We start from the raw sequence: 17,103 nt of genomic DNA, 5'->3' as shown, positions 1-17,103 counted from the left end.
TTACTCTTAACACTATTATATACAGTAAAAGCTACAAAACAAACTGACAAATAACTCGTTTTCAAATCAGACGGGTAAAAACTGGTCAAATATTTAAAAAAAAAGCTATTATTAAAAGTAAAGACAATTTGCAATTCTAGTAATGACACACGAATTTGATGCACAATTTGTCTTCGCAGGCCCCATAGAATGATGTGGCGGGCCGTATCTGGCCCCCGGGCCTTGAGTTTGACACCTGTGCTCTAAACCCTTTCTCTTACTCTGCCATATCACTCAGAGATTACACAAAGCAGTGGCGCTGTTTGGACCATCTGCATTGTATTAAAACCCAATCAATCAGCATTTAAATTAAATTCTTCTGACATTTTGCTCACCAAAAACAAGTTGTAATGAATGTGAACTTTTAATGCATTTTATTCAGAAGGTTACTTTGAACCTTAAACGGCGGCGTGGCGTACTTATGGATTTTTACAGCCTCCGGCCTCCAGGGGGCGCTCTAGCAGGAAGCAAGAGCGAGACAGGCAAAGAAGAGATAATGCGCCGAAGAAGACGTGCTAGTTTGTGTTTACATTTCGCGCATCACGCGATCAAGATGGACATTACTGAAAGGAAGCCTTTATACACAAACCGTCATCATGGGGGACAAAAGAAATGCATATGATGCCGCTTTTAAGCCAAAGGCAGTCGATGTTGATGACATTATCTTGTGTCTACTCTGGAGCGTACTTACGGATTTTTACGGCCTCCGGTCTCCAGGGGGCGCTCTAGCAGGAAGCAAGAGCGAGACAGACGAAGAAGAGATAATGCGCCGAAGAAGACGTGATCGTCTCGCGCATCACGCACACACCCGCATTCACACAAAGACAGGAAGCTTTTATACACAAACCGCCATTATGGGGGATAAAAGAAATGCATATGATGCCGCTTTTAACCTATACGTGTCGCTCGCTAGTTTAATATAATTTAGCGCTTCGTGCATGAATAAGATTAGAATGAACAGAACCTCTTTACACTCGAAGAAATGCATAAAACCGACGACGAAAGAGAGACTGAGAAAGTCTGAGGCGAAGGATATCTAACGCTATTCCAATCGGACACTAAGGAGGAAGACTTCGATGGTTTCAGTGCACAGGAGGAAGATGAAGACGGCTCTTTTTTACTTTTACTGGTATGTTTTTTTTAACCAGCCCTGTTAGTGCTGTGCTCCCGTGTTGCTGCTGTGTTGCTGCTGTGTTACCGCCGCGTCTCAGTGACTTTGCTGCGTTATTTCCGTGTTGCTGCGGTATTACTGCCGCGTCACAGGCAGTGTTTGGAAAGAAATGTTAAGGTATGTTATTAAAGCTTCAAAAAAAAACTTTGTGTCCAGTCTTTCTTTGCTAATAACTCGCGTGCACACTTCCGCGTTGCTGCGGTACTACTGCTGCGTCACAGGCAATGTTTAGAAAGACATGTTCAAGTATGTTATTAAAACATTAAAAAGGCTTTCTATGTACTGTCTTTCTTTGTAAAAAACTCGTGTGCACGTGCGGCTTATAGTCCGGTGCGGCTTATGTAAGAAAAAAACTGAAATACCCCTGAATTTTAGCTGGTGCGTTTTATAATCCGGTGCGGTTTATATTCCGGCAATTACGGTATTCAAAATAAATAATTTAGTGCATTTTACAATGGAAGAAAATTGAGCAAGTTTAAGTTATCGTAGGTGTGGCCCTCTGACACAACTCAGGTTTTTCATGTGGCCCCTTGTAAAAATTAACTGCCCACCCCTGCCTAAGATGCTGGCCCAGCGAAGAATTTTCTTCCAATGCAGCACGTCGTCCTCCGTCGGCCAGATGGCGGGTATGAGAGAATCCGGGTCACGGCACCAAAAATGTTAGAGTGGTGCTCACTCTAACTTATTTTTGCAAGAACTACATGGGAGACAGTGTTAGGGTTTTCAGGTTAGTTTGATCCTATGATTATGTTGGAATGTAACCTGTAATAATTAAACTCGCTTGTCCTGTCTTAACAAAAGTAGGAGGACAAAGTGCTAAGATCTTTTGAACTGATTGACTAGCTGCAGAGGAAGCAATCGAAGTTGTTTTGTTCACACAACATCGTGAAGGACCCCCTGCTGTGCTTTGATCAGCCAGGGGCTTCGGCCATTTGTCTACTCTGACCCCCACTCTCAACCCCCACTCTGTTTCTCTTAATAAATATCCCCTCGCAGGAACGAGGGTTTCAGACTTCATTCCTTGAACGAGTGAACTCTCCACCTGCAGGTGTCAAAAAGGACTTACTTGTCTCCCGTGTGGTTCTTGCAAAATAAGTTGGAGTGAGCAAATCTCTAACATTTTGGTGCCGTGACCCGGATCCCTCATACCCGCTATCTGGCTGACGAAGGAGGACGTGCTGCATTGTCGACAAGCCAGCGTCCATTAGGAGGACCTGGAGAAGAAAGTCCTGGGAAGAGAATTCTTCGCTGGGCCAGCATCTTAGGTCTGCCTTCGTCTGACAGAGGTGGATTGACGGGACCCGGCAGTGCAACGAACCAAGGGAACAAGTAAGTTAAAGGCCTTAAGTTGTGTGCACGAGAGCCAGCTTGGGTTCAAGTCCCACTGGAATGAACAGGCTAAGAAAAGCAGAGCTTCTTTTTCGTTCATCGAAGAAGTGTGTAGACTCTTCTTTGTCTGTTTTTCCGAGCTGAGGGATCTGGCTTGGGTTAGAGTCCCAGTGGAAGGAACGTGCTAAGAAACACGGAGCTTCTTTTTTGTTAATCAAAGAAGGGCGTGGATTTTTCTTTGTATGTTTTTCCAAGCCAAAGAATAGCTTGGGTTCAAGACCCAGTGGAAGAAACGGGCTAAGAAAAACAGAGCTTCTTTTTCTTAATTGAAGAAGGGCGTAGATTTTTTCTTTTGTCCGTTTTTCCAAAGCTGTTTGGGAGGGTTTTACACCCATCCCTGGATAGGCCTAAAAAAAAAAAGCGCTGGAGTTAGTGGGATTGAGTGTGTGACTGGTAGGATAAATTGACTAAAAAGCAGTTCTAGCGTTGATCCACGGCAATAAAACAGGCTAGTAATCTTTTGAAAAGTCAATTTAAACCTGCATTGAGGATCCTCAAAGAAAAAAAAAAAAAATTGAAAAAAAATTGTAAAACCTTAAACTACTAAAATTAAGATGGGAAATAAGAACGGTAAATCTCTTGCTCTGCTCTTCTTTGAGATGAGAAGTTCATGGCAAGGAGATTTCTTAATTGTATGCAATACATGCTGAAGTGAAAGAATATGTATGGAATACAAGGAAATTTGAAATGTGGAAGAAATGGTAGAAGTGCTAGAGTGTGGTTGAAATCTCCACAAAGAGATGAGAACGAATTCAAGAGACAAAAGCTAGAAAGATGAAAACTGATGAGGTCACAAGTGTTTGTCAGACCAGGAGACAATAAGGCCCCTGTGAGCGGGTGCAAGGCCGCAGCTCAAGCCGCGGCTCAAGCGAGGGGCAAGAGGAGTTTCATAATAATAATAATAATAATAGGTGGAAAATTACAAATGACTAGAGATCAATTTGTGTTACACTAAAGTTAAAATATGCAAATCAAGTGGTAAAGAAATGCAACTTGCTTCTAGAAGATAAATAAATAAAATTAGAATGTGCTGTCCTCGTGTGCATGGGAGGGACCAGCTCATGATCGACCACAGGAAATGGCCAGCCTGTGACGAATCATTGTTGCTGAGACCTACCTTCTGCACGCGAGAGCTGTGCATGTGTGTGCGTATGTGTTAAAGTTAAAGTTAAAGTCCCAAATTGATGAAGATTGGCTACTTTTAATATAAAGAAATTTGCTAGACTGTTGTCTCTTCAATTTACACCGCAGAACAGAAACAATTTTGACAGATAAAAATGAGAGGAAAAGAGAGAAATCTGTTTGCGAGCAGAAACTAATCCACACTAGTGCATGTTAAGTGTCAAGCCCACATGAGAAATTCGATGAAAAAAAAAAATAAAAAAAAATAAAAAAAAAAAAAGAAGAAAAAAAAAAAAACGACAGAACATGCTTTCAGGAATTGGAAGAAGCTAAATTGTGAATTTAAGATTTTGCAATGCTACATTTAATAGGAATAATTGATTGGTTGATTATACAAAATTCTAAATGCAAGCTAAATCTGAGAGATTGAGTTCTTCAAATTTAAACACAAAGAAAAAATTCAGATTAATTTGCCAGTTGTTTGTTTTAGTTAAGTTTTTTTTTGGACTGGTGGATTGTTCTACCAGGAAACCTGAGTTGAAAATGATATATGAGTGCTGTGTGGTGAGCTTGGATGAATTAGGGACCAATGTGATAGTATGACTCCTTTTTGGAGACTGTGTGAGATGCATATGATGAGCATTGATGAATGATTGCCTGAATGAGAGGTTGAATGGTTGAAGTCGTTGGCGACTACTATAGAAAATTAGTAGAGCGACTTTGATGAAAGAGTGATTTTGAGCAGGTTGAATGTTAGAAAGAAACACGTAGCTTTTGGATTGATAATTAACTAGAGAAAAAACTGGAGAACCAGTAACACATGTAGAAGCTGTATGAACTGAGAAATTGAGAAGCGTTTTGGAAAGAAAGTCAAATTAAATGATGATGGAATCATATGTAGTACAGAACGCATTATCCCAAAATGTTTGTCAAGGTGTGAGGCATGGGCGTTGCCAAGCCTCAAAAGGAGGGAGTGAGTAGGACAGATAGAGGAAGATAGTAAGAATACAACACTTTATGACAATGAATTTTCGAATACATTTGGTGTTATACTGTGGTAAATTTTTTGTTCTGGTGTAGATAGGTTAGCAACACGAGAGATTTAGAGGTTCAAAAGAAAGAAAGTTAAAAGAAAACATTTTTGATTTGGACAATTGCAGGCTAACAGGAACATGAGAACGATAAGAACTACGAGGTGGGATCCAATTTCATTGGGGAGATTGAGAATTCACAGCACCATACTCTAAGTCACATTTTTGAGCAAGCATGACAATAACATGTGAGAGGTCAAGACATACAGATCAGGGCTTGATGTGGAAAGCAGACCTCGATGAGTTGATTTTCAATAATGATACTGAAGACAACATACTGTCCGATTAAATATGAACAATAGATAAAATGTAGCTCAAAAATAGGATGAGTTGCAGGATTTACGATATAAAAACGAGATCGCTGTTATTAGAAGAATTTGAAGTTTGGTAAACAAACGTTACCAGCAAATTGATGGAAGCAGCTACATTTGGAAATAGTCTTACAAGTTTGATGTCCCAGCCTGTCATTCTCAGTGTCAGGGTCCCTGAAACCCAATCCGAGACTTCGCCTGCAGCCGTGAACAACTACAAAATGGTGCCTGGCTCTGAAGCACCTTTGACCTTTGGCGAAGGACAAGAAAAGACTGCTTTTGTGCTTGGAGGAGGACAAGTACACTCCGAGGAAAGACAACATCCTCGGGGACGAGAAAAGACAGTGAAAAGCGGAGGAACTCACAATGATGAAAATTGACTCATTTGAACAATGGACTCATTCAAGAGTGATGGATAGGGTCGCTCTGAAGCAACAACAAAAGAACACGAACTTGAGAGAGTGAAGTGCAGCAAAAAGATATGGACTTGGAGTGTCCGACAACCAAATTGCACTCCTTGCTACGGCGTTACCAAATTTGGTGAAGCTTGGTTCAAAGTGGAAGGGAGGTTCATTGTGCACTGAGTTTGACAGAACTGAGGAGATTTGATAAATAAATAAATAAAAATTTGAAAAATACGTAGGGCTACAGAGAAAAGCATTATAATCAGAGATTGAACGGATTTGGATAAAACAAATAGGCTAAAACGGTAGGAAACAAGAGCAAGATCTGATATTTTGGCTCATCAAGCTTAAGACGTAGAGGTCGAGTTATATAAATTTTAGAACAGGACATTTGGCAGTCAGGAGGAAGCTAGGTTGCTCAATGTACCTACTCAATACAATAGTAAGGTTTTTTGTACCACAGTGGAGGTTGGATGGTCAGAAAGTTAGGTACGTTCAATTTTTGACATTCACACAATCATGCATAGGAGTCACACGGCGACAGTTAACAAGACAATGACTGCAATAGGGGCCACATACGACTGCACCGACAGGAAAAAGTAGAAGCGAGAGAGCAGAGTATGGGATTATATGCTCAAATGTCTGCTATACAGTTACCAATAGGAGATTCTATCAAAAGAAGCTACATGAGAGATGGATTAGAATCTATTTGTCTGTGTGTTCTGTGTGTGTGTGTGTGTGTGTGTGTGTGTTCACACCCTGTGTGGGTGCGAGCGTGTGAGGAGAAAGAAGGCATGGGTAAGACAATCTCTTTTTTAAACCAGGAGGCAATAAATGGGAACGCCCCTGTCATAAATAGTTTTTGGTTAAAGGGAATCATTAGGAGGTGTTCAAACTCTTCCCGCAAACACTCCTATTTACCAGTTAAATGGGCACTACAAATGACTACGAGAGTTGCAAGCAACAGATAAAGAGCAGTCCTTGGCAGATTATATGATCAGGATGCTCAAACTGTGTCAAAGACAAATTTACTGCCGCCTGATCTTTCCTCCTCACAGGTCGACAACCCCATCAATCCAGGAGACTGGGTCTACATCAAAGTCATCAAAAGAAGGAACTGGGCCAGCCACGACAGGAGGGACCATTCTAAGTCTTGCTGACTACACATCCAAGGTTGCAGGACCCACAAATGCATTGACGACGACTGCGCTCCAGGAGGGAACTGGATGGGAGCTTTGGACATCACCGCTGTGTGCCAGGATGAGAGAGCCGTTTTCAAGGTGTAAGGGCTCTCCAACCAACATGGCTACACCATCGAACGGAACATACTTCATACAGAATGGCTGGTGGCTTTGTGGTCACAAGGTTTATCCGATGCTGCCCGCCAACTGGACACGAGCGTGTTCGCCAGTGTGTGTGTCGGAACACACCTACAGACTAGTCCATCATCAGCTGACGAAAACGCGAGCACATATACAATTTCTTAGACGTGACAGATGTGATAATGATAATGAGACGTGGATTGTGTAGATGCTGTTCTGTTGAGCATGTTTTACAGAAACTTGATGGTTTGACCATCGAAAATGCTTCGCAAGTGATGGATACAATGATGTACTGTTTCTGTGTTTTTCTTTTTATTTTTTTATTATTGATAGCATTCTGGTCGCCTGTGGCAACGGGGCCGTGTAAGAATTTTCCTGCTAATAACATCTGGCCAGCAGGTTTTTCGCTTACACAATAAGTTTGATTTGGGGTATTGAGGTAATGCCTCATCTTCACTGGAAAGTGTTGCTATCATTGTTTGTTGTTTTTTATTTTTCCTATTCTTCTTTCTTCATTACACATATATATATATACGTTGTTTTTTTTCTTGCTTGTCTTTGTTGTTTGGGGTGGCATAATCATATGATAAATCAGGAGGGAGATGTTAGGGTTTTCAGGTTAGTTTGATCCTATGATTATGTTGGAATGTAACCTGTAATAATTAAACTCGCTTGTCCTGTCTTAACAAAAGTAGGAGGACAAAGTGCTAAGATCTTTTGAACCGATTGACTAGCTGCAGAGGAAGCAATCAAAGTTGTTTTGTTCACACAACATCGTGAAGGACCCCCTGCTGTGCTTTGATCAGCCAGGGGCTTCGGCCATTTGTCTACTCTGACCCCCACTCTCAACCCCCACTCTGTTTCTCTTAATAAATATCCCCTCGCAGGAACGAGGGTTTCAGACTTCATTCCTTGAACGAGTGAACTCTCCACCTGCAGGTGTCAAAAAGGACTTACTTGTCTCCCGTGTGGTTCTTGCAAAATAAGTTGGAGTGAGCAAATCTCTAACAGACAGTATGCCCTTTTTGAACACTTGCAAGTGGAAAGTCATTCGTCACTGTGCGTACAGCGATGATCGAATGAGGTCTGACTTTGGATTCTTGCAAGAGAGTATTTATTGAGAGAAAGCAGGGTGGGGGTGACATTGGACATGTTTGTTGGTCACCTCAGCAACTGGTTAATCAGTGCGGAGGGTCCCAGCTCATTGTTTTACAAGGTCGTGGAAACAGAAACTGGTGGAGCAGATGGCATCCTCAGAGGACCGTTTGGCTCGGTAGGCAAACTGGAAGGGGTCTATGGTGGGGGGGAGAATGGATCTGATGTGCTCCATGACAAGCCGCTCAAAGCACTTCATGATGATGGGCGTTAGTGCCACGGGGCGGTAGTCATTGAAGCAGGACGGAGCAGGCTTCTTCGGCACAGGTACGATGGTGGCATCCTTGAAACACGAAGGGACGATGGCCTGCTGCAGGGAAATGTTAAAGATGTCCGTGAAGACACCCATCAGCTCCCCAGCGCAGTCCTTCAGCGCTCGACCAGGGATGTTTTCTGGGCCTGCCGCCTTACGGGTGTTGATAGCGGCAAGCGTCCTCCTCACGCTATCGGCAGAGAGGCACAGGGGATGCTCGTGCAGAGGGGGAGGGGTCTTCAGCGGGCAAGTGCTGTTCTGCACGTCGAAGCGAGCGAAGAAGCGGTTGAGCAGACGGATGTTGCCCTCACAGCTCTGCGGCGCGGGCTTGTAGTCCGTGGTGGTCTGAATGCCTTGCCATAGGCTCCGTGCGTCCCTGCTGTCTTTGATGCTCCGGGACAGGTCGGCCCTCGCTGTTCTCAAGCCAGCCTCATCCCCAGCTCTGAAGGCTTTGTCCCGGGCCCTCAGCAGCCTGAGGACAGCCCCTGTCAGCCATGGCTTCCAGTTAGCCCCAGTGACGATGCATTTTGTGTCGGTCACATCATCAATGCACTTCGAGATGTAAGAGGAAACAGAGTCAGTATACTCCTCTATGTCCGTCCGATTGTTGCAAGTGGCTGCCTGGTTAAACATTCCCCAGTCAGTTGTGTCAAAGCAGTCCTGAAGCGCATCAGAGCCACACTCTCACCCGCTTGCTGGATGCTTTCACTCTTTGTCTGTATGCGGGCATAAGCACAACAGTGACATCGTCAGAAAGCCCAATATCGGGGAGGGGGGTGGCTTTGAAAGCTCCTTTATGTGTAGTGTAGACCAGGTCCAGGAAGCTGTCACCACGTGTTGGAAAATTAACATGCTGGTGAAGCCTCGGAAAAACAGACTTTAGGTTAGCATGATTAAAATCTCCAGCGAAGATGGTGAAACCGTCAGGGTGCGCCGTCTGTTGTTCACTGACAGCCAGGTACAGTTCACTAAGAGCCGTGATCCTGTCGCTTTCAATGTTGGAAGGCGGGATGTATACCGCGACAAGCAGAATCGCAGTAAATTCCCTTGGCAAGTAAAAAAGACGGCACTTAATGATCACAAACTCCGCCAGTGGCGAGCAGTGCCTGCATACAACTACAGAGTCCCGGCACCATTCGTCACGGATGTAGACACAGAGTCCTCCTCGCGATTTGCCCCCCTTTACAATGGGCCGGTCCGCTCGATAGCACGGTAGCTGCTCCAGATGCAGAGCAGAGTCCGGAATGGCGACAGTCAACCAAGTCTCAGTGAACACGAGCACACAGCAGTTACTCACTGTCCGGTTCGTAGATCTCAGCAGTCGAATGTAATCCATTTTGTTGTCCAGCGATCGAACATTCGCCAGAAGAATGGAAGGCACGGCCGGGCGAGTTGGGTTGGCCGCTAGCCTGGCCCGGACACCTCCGCGCTTGCCCCTTTTCTGCCTCCTCGAACACCGCTTCCGACGCTTTCTATCCGGGGTAAGAGTAGCAGGCGAGTCCAGCGTTGTTTCAGGCCGGAGTAGTCAGAGTTCCTTTAATGTTTCTGTTTCAAAGCTTAGAACGCTGCAAAACTTGCTTTTGCCGATGTCGAGTAGAACCTGCCTGCTGTACCTGTAGCACGACGTAGTAAGAAGAGACGAACACGTAAAACTGTCGGACAAACACTCATTAAACGAACAAAACACCGTTCGGGTGGGACAGGGAGAGGTTGCTGTGTGTGCACGCGCCACCATCTGCCATATATTTTGCTGATCGAAATAAACTAAACTAAAAAAAAAACTGTACAATTGTGTGCATGGTTAGAATTTTCTTACTTTTGGTATTTTGCTAGGCACGTGCAGGTAGAAGGGCACATTTACGCAGTAATGGGATGGAACACAGCTGACTCACACAATTAAAGCTGATCCCTTCATCCCCTTTAAAATCACCGCAGTCTTTGACATTGTGGAAGCAGAAATTGAATCACTGAGGTCTGCAAGAGACTGGGGTGCATAAAGTATATTTATAAAATGCATGAGCTCCCCTTGCGGATTATGTACTCAGTCCACCCCTACTACGCCTACAACCACCATTGTCTGGCGGAGCAAGACTTCAACCCTTGGAGTGACCAACGCTATTTCAGGGAGTCTGCAAAACAAAAACTTGGGACGCATTGTTAATGATAAACATCCATTTTATGTTGAGAATTAGCGGACATGCAAGGTCACACGCATGCACACACACGCACGTACACACACACACACACACACACACACACTCGCAAACACGCATAAACCCTTTTCCCCATCGCAATAAGCCACTTGCAGATCTCCGGATGGATTATGGGTAAGGTAAAATAAGATTGTTCCATCTTGAAAATGCATACTCTACTCCTTGCTGAAAATGGCGCATGAATGACTCCCCGGACGATTAGGTGTCGATGACTTCTCCCATAAAGCTTTACGTTTTAAGATGAAATCTTTTTCCTTTATTTCTTGTTCCAAAATGGAAAGTTGATTGTATACATATTGTATGCATGTTAGTTGGTAAACGGGTGTGTCTGACTAGTTTTTTTCTTCATTATCTTGTTTGTTAGAGACAAAACATTTTGTTAAACTTGTGCCACGGCTGAAATAAGTGTGTTGATTAATGAATTGTTGGCTCATGTCCACCCGTTGGTGCTTCCTTGTAGGCAGTGCCCACAGAAGCAAACCATGTTGTGAACACTTGTACAATAACCTGTTACGTCCAAGGCCAGGGCATTGCCTAAAAAAACAATAGAAAAGGATTTGAAGGTAAACAGTGAAAAATTAAATAAAATAAAATTTTGTTTAAGATTCAAGATTCAAGAGTTTTTTATTCGCCATGTTTGAGCGTGCCAAACAAGGAATTTGACTTCGGTAAATCACAGCCTCTGTTCAACATTTAGGTGACTAACAACAACACTCAGGACATGTGAAAAATGGAAGATATTCTCAAATATCCCCTGATCTTAAACTCCCAAAATGGCAAGGAAAAACTCAAAATTCCAGCTAGGGGAAATGAGAAACCTTGAGAAGAGACCACAGATGGGAGGGTCCCTCTTCTAGGATGACCAGGCTGCAATGGATGCAGAGAGGACACATAGTACAAACAGTGTAGACAAAAAAGGTGTGGAGAGTAGGATGTTATTGCCCAGTAATGACTCTGAGATTCTAAGAGTGGTGTGAGTTCATCAGAGCGACAGCCTGGGGGAAGAAGCTGTCTCTGTGTCTGCTGGTTTTAGTGTACAGAACTCTATAACGGAGTCCGGAGGGGAGTAGTTCAAACCGGCTGCAACCTGGGTGCGAAGGGTCTGTTGAGATGTTACTTGCACGTTTCCTGGTCCTGGACAGGTACAAGTGTTGGATAGATGGGAGGTTGATTCCAATTACCGTATTTGCCGGTGTATAAGTCGACTCGGTGTATAAGTCGACCCCCTAAAATTCGACAGAAATTTACGATTTTATGATATATCCTTTGTATAAGTCGAGCTCAATTGTTGCATTATATTAAACTTCAAAATTCAATCAGAAATATGCGAAATTTATTGACGAAATGTGTTCAAATTCGCGAGTTTGTAGCGAGCGATCTATATGCCATTTTAAATATTATTTACTTCATGACCCTGTGATATTACGCCCCGAGAGAGACTAACAACAATGAACACTCTTAGAAACTGGTTTATTTTTAGTTAAGAAACAACAAATTATAATTATAAAGTGATTGCCGGTACATAGAGTTCAAAATTCGTCTTCATCGTCGCTATTTCCCAAAAGCTCGTTCCATTCGTTTTCGTTTAGTTTGTCGTCATAAAGGGCATCTTCTTGGTCTTCTCTATCCTCAGTTTCCTCCTCCTCTTCCCAGATAAGGTCGTCTTCTGTCCCATCGAGAGCGTTTGGCGAATATTTTCTAAGTGCCAACGCCATAAAGAGTCCGCCTCGGCTGGTTCCCCATGTCGGCCAGAACAAGTGAAAATTCGGCCTCTTCCCCTGGAAGTCTGGCCAAGTTTGGCGAATATTTTCTAAGTGGCAACGACTCAACCACCGTAAAGTGTCCCCCTCGGCACGTTCCTCCGGTCGGCCAGAACAAGTGAAAATTCGGCCTCTTCCCCTGGAAGTCTGGCCAAGTTTGGCAAATATTTTCAAAGTGCGAACGACTCAACTGCCGTAAAGTGTCCGCCTTGGCTGGTTCCCCGTGTCGGCCACCACAAGTGAAAATTCGGCCTCTTCCCCTGGAAGTCCGGCCAAGTTTGGCGAATATTTTCTAAGTGACAACGACTCAACCGCCGTAAAGTGTCCGCCTCGGCTGGTTCCCCGTGTCGGCCACCACAAGTGAAAATTCGGCCTCTTCCCCTGGAAGTCCGGCCAAGTTTGGCGAATATTTTCTAAGTGCCAACGACTCAACCGCCGTAAAGTGTCCGCCTCGGCTGGTTCCTCCGGTCGGCCAGAACAAGTGAAAATTCGGCCTCTTCCCCTGGAAGTCCGGCCAAGTTTGGCGAATATTTTCTAAGTGGCAACGACTCAACCACCGTAAAGTGTCCCCCTCGGCACGTTCCTCCGGTCGGCCAGAACAAGTGAAAATTCGGCCTCTTCCCCTGGAAGTCTGGCCAAGTTTGGCGAATATTTTCTAAGTGCCAACGACATTCATTTAGACATGGTGATTGAATGTTTACGTACAGGTAGTTATTGTCGTTGCTTGACGCGCGATGACTCGCACATTCACTCAATACCCAGTACTTCCCCCTAGCAGTCATCGTCGCTGCCTGGCTTTCAATGTCCGTTATTGAGGTGAGAATATTTGAAATTGTTGCTGAGGATGCGTGTTAATGAGCCTGACGGACGCACACCCATGAGATGCATGACAAACGGCCTTGGTTACCATCACATTTGAAGCGATGAATACAAAGTTAAATTTTATTACTCGGTGTATAAGTCGAGGTCGATTTTTTTCGGTCGATTATGGATCAAAAAAGGTCGACTAATACACCGGCAAATACGGTATCTTTTCTGCAGTCCTTATTGTCCGTTGCAGTCTGTGCTTGTCTTGTTTGGAGGCCGATCCAAACCAGACAGTGATGGAGGTGCAGAGGACAGACTGGATGATGGCAGTGTAGAAGGTCTTCAGCAGCTCCCGCGGCAGGTTGAACTTCTTGAGCTGTCTCAGGAAGTACAGCCTCTGCTGGGCCTTCTTCCGGACAGAGTCTATGTGGCCGGTCCATTTCAGGTCCCGAGAGATTGTGGTTCCCAGGAACTTGAAGGTATCTGATGAGAAAATAGTATTACTGCGGATAGTGAGGGGTGAAAGTGGTGAAGGGCCTCGCCTGAAGTCCACTGTCATCTCCACGGTCTTGAGCGGGTTCAGGTCCAGGTGGTTTTGGCTGCACCAGTGGACCAGCCGCTCCACCTCCTGTCAGTACGCAGTCTCATCACCGTTCTGGATCAGTCCGATGAGAGTGGTGTCGTCTGCATACTTCAGGAGCTTCACAGAAGAGTAACTTGCAGAGAAATCGTTGGTGTAGAGGGAGAAGTGCAGTGGGGAGAGGATGCACCCCTGAGGGGCTCCAGTATTCGTGGTCAGGGTGTCAGAAGTGATGCTCCCCAGCCTCACACGCTGTCTCCTCTTGGTCAGGAAGCTGGTGATCCACTGACAGGTGGAGGCAGGCACCGCGAGCTGGATGAGCTTCTGTTGGAGGATGTCAGGAGCGATGGTGTTGAACGCCGAGCTGAAGTCCACAAACAGGATCCTGGCGTACTTTCCTGGGGTGTTCAGGTGTTGCAGGATGTAGTGCAGTCCCATGTTAACCGCATCATCCACCGACCTGTTTGCCCGGTAGGCAAACTGGAGGGGGTCCAGCAGGGGGCCCGTGACATCCTTCAGGTGGTTCAGCACTAACCTCTCGAAAGATTTCATGACCACAGATGTCAGTGCAACAGGTCTATAGTCATTCAGACCCGTGATGGCGGGCTTCTTGGCCACTGGAACGATGGTGGAGCTCTTGAAGCATGAGGGCACCTCACACAGCTCCAGGGAACGGTTGAAGATCCATGCAAAGGTGGGCGCCAGCTGCTCAGCGCAGACTTTCAAGCAGGAAGGTGACACGCCATCTGGGCCCGGTGCCTTCCTGATCTTTTGTCTCCGGAACATCTGGCGCATTTCCTCCTCGCGGATCTGGAGTGCGGGCGCGGCCTCTGCAAGAGAGAGAGTCGGTGACCACGGTGATGGAGGTGTGGACAGAGCAGTTGTGGGGGAAGGTGAGTATGTAGATTGTGCTGCAGGAGGTCCCGTTGTGTGGGAGGACCGATCAAACCTGCAGTAGAACCTGTTTAGCTGGTTAGCGAGCCTTGGGCTCTCCACAGGACGGGGGGTTTGTTTCTTGAAGCCTGTGATGCTCTGCAGACCTTTCCACACTGTTGAGGGATCAGGGTTGGCAGAAAGCGTCCTAAAGCTGCACGAGCCACAGAGTGGCAGCATCCTTAATTACGGTGTAGCAGTGGTCCAGTGTTTGTGCCCCTCTAGTGGGACACGTTATGTGCTGTCTGTATCTGGGGAGTTCGTGTGCGAGGTTCGCCCTGTTAAGATCACCCAGAACAATGATTAGTGAAACAATTATTTACAGTATATCTGAAACGAATGACAATCTGAATAAGAAAAAAACATTGCAATAAAATAATGCAAACTGGTTTAAACTTGAGAGTAGCTGCAATCTGTGATGTCAGAACATTACTCCTCACAAACATCCTCTGACTCGCTGTGCTCAGTGTCACTGTCCTCACTCCCATCCGCTGGCTCCTCCCAAAGCACGTCATCCCACTGCCGTCCAGGGCATTTGATATGCAACATTTTTTGTATGGTATGTTTAGCTCTTTGGCTATTTCCATGGCCTTGAGCTGAATGACAGCTCTGCTGATGGGCACCCCGTCCTTTCATTTCTCGCACACCCTCCTGTCGAACTCTTGAAAGCGGCCGCTCTGAGGACCACGGAAAGCTTTTCTCTGACTGTGAGCATTTTTAGGTGATCTTTTTTAGCTCTCCATCTCCGTACATTGCACTCTGTGACACCATACGTCAGGTAAATTCTCTGACTGAATATCTGTATAAAATAAAAGGATCAGCAGACAAAACAAATGAGGCAGAATATTGAGTTTTTTCTCGCGAGGAGTGCATTCAGATTTACAACAATCTGACTACACTAAAAATCTGTTTGCACTCTTCGCTCTTTTTATTTGGAATGCCCTACCCACAATGTGAGACTAGCCCCTAGGAGGAGAGAAGGCGTGGGCTTTGTCTCATAAGAAAAGAAACGAGATTGATGTGAACCAAGAAGTCACAGACAAGATGTCATGAGAAACCAAACGAATGCAAGGACAAAATGCTATGTGAAACAAGAAATCACAGACAAGACGCCATGAGAAAAGAATGCAAGGACAAAATGCCATGTGCAGACATCAACAAAATAGTTTGAGCTATCAACAACTTTCTTGGATTCCCAGAGGTATAGAAGGTCAGAAAGGTCCAGACAGCATCGTTTGACTTACTGTTTTTCACAATCCGTCTGGTGGACGTCTGCAATGCGAAACAGCAAGCATTCTGTGCAATAATCTTATTAATAAGTACTCATTAGAGAACGCATGATAACATATATATACAATTTATCTAACACCATATTTCACAGCCGCTTGGCAATTGTTTGAAGACTCCGCCACATTTATCACTATCATCTTGAAGTTTGCGTCATAACTTCTCCTCAGCTGCCGGTTAACCTGGCCGATCTTCGACGCACTTTTCTCCAGATTGTCTCTACGTTTCTGCATTTTCTGTTATCTCTTCTTTTATTTTCTTGTCTTTTCTTTCTTACCGCTATTTTTTATTTTTCTTCTTTGTGCTACCGCTATATTTATTTATTCTATTTTTCTTCGTGCTTCTGCTATTTTTAGTATCTATTTTATTTTTCTTCTTCGTGACGGGTTCGCTTTGGCCTGGGGCATTGGTTCTCAAATGTGAGTAAGCATAACCCTGGGGGTACGTGGAGGTACTCCAGGGGTACGTGAGATTTAAAAATATATATATACACCGCTATTTAAAAAAATAATAAAAAACAGCAAGCCTGATTGTCTTGAGAATTAGTTATAAAAAGTTTGATGAAATACAAATGTATGTTTTATATTCAGTATTCAATTTTAATCCTTAAAAAACGGACTCTCTACAAATCAATAGCAGTCACCTGCGGTTGCCTTGACGACGCACTGTAACAAGGAGATGTGGCTAAAGCGTAGCAGCGATGCTGCTGTTGAAAACACGGAGAAACAAGTAAAAAAGAAGGCAAAACCAGAGCCGACAAAGTACCGACAGTACATGGAAGACTATTGTTTGATGGGATTTATGTCCACAAGTTGTAACCCACCCAAAGCGCTGTGCTTTTTTTGCGGGGAGAAATTAGCCGACACATCTCCAGCGGCATCTCACCACAAAACACGGATGCCATGTTGGTAAGCCACCGGAGTTCTTCAGGAGGAAACTTTCTGACTTCAACTCATCCCAAGACACAATGCGAAAAGCCTCCACTACATCAGCCAAAGCACTGGAGACTTCTTATGCAGTTTCTTTGCTCGTCGCTAAAGCCAAAAAAACGTTCACCATAGCTGAAGAACTGCTGCTCCCCACCGCTGTTGTATTGAATAGACAGAATAGACAAAATGGGTGCAGACATTGTCGAACAAGTTGTGGGAAAACTTGGAGACTCTTTTTCACTCCAGCTGGATGGGAATGCACAGCTTGTTGCTTTTGTGAGATACATTGAGACTGACGACATTTGTGAACACATACTTTTCTGCAAAAGTCTGGAGG

The 17,103-nt window shown here is 44.7% G+C and overlaps 1 long non-coding RNA gene across 1 annotated transcript in view; it reads left to right on the top strand.

The window, feature by feature from the left end:
* Window positions 1–3,473: 3,473 nt before the first annotated feature.
* Window positions 3,474–17,103, top strand: part of LOC148394760 (uncharacterized) — an 88,075-nt gene continuing 74,445 nt past the window's right edge. The window contains exon 1 of the long non-coding RNA XR_015859563.1: window positions 3,474–6,275. This is a non-coding gene — a long non-coding RNA (uncharacterized LOC148394760). The remainder of the gene's footprint in view (window positions 6,276–17,103) is intronic.

Source organism: Syngnathus floridae, chromosome 7 (genome assembly GCF_059516105.1).
Source record: "Syngnathus floridae isolate MCC-2025c chromosome 7, RoL_Sflo_1.0, whole genome shotgun sequence".
Classification (NCBI taxonomy): Eukaryota; Metazoa; Chordata; class Actinopteri; order Syngnathiformes; family Syngnathidae; genus Syngnathus; species Syngnathus floridae.
The sequence above is the reverse complement of the archived record's forward strand: the minus strand, read 5'-3'. Positions and strand labels throughout refer to the sequence as shown.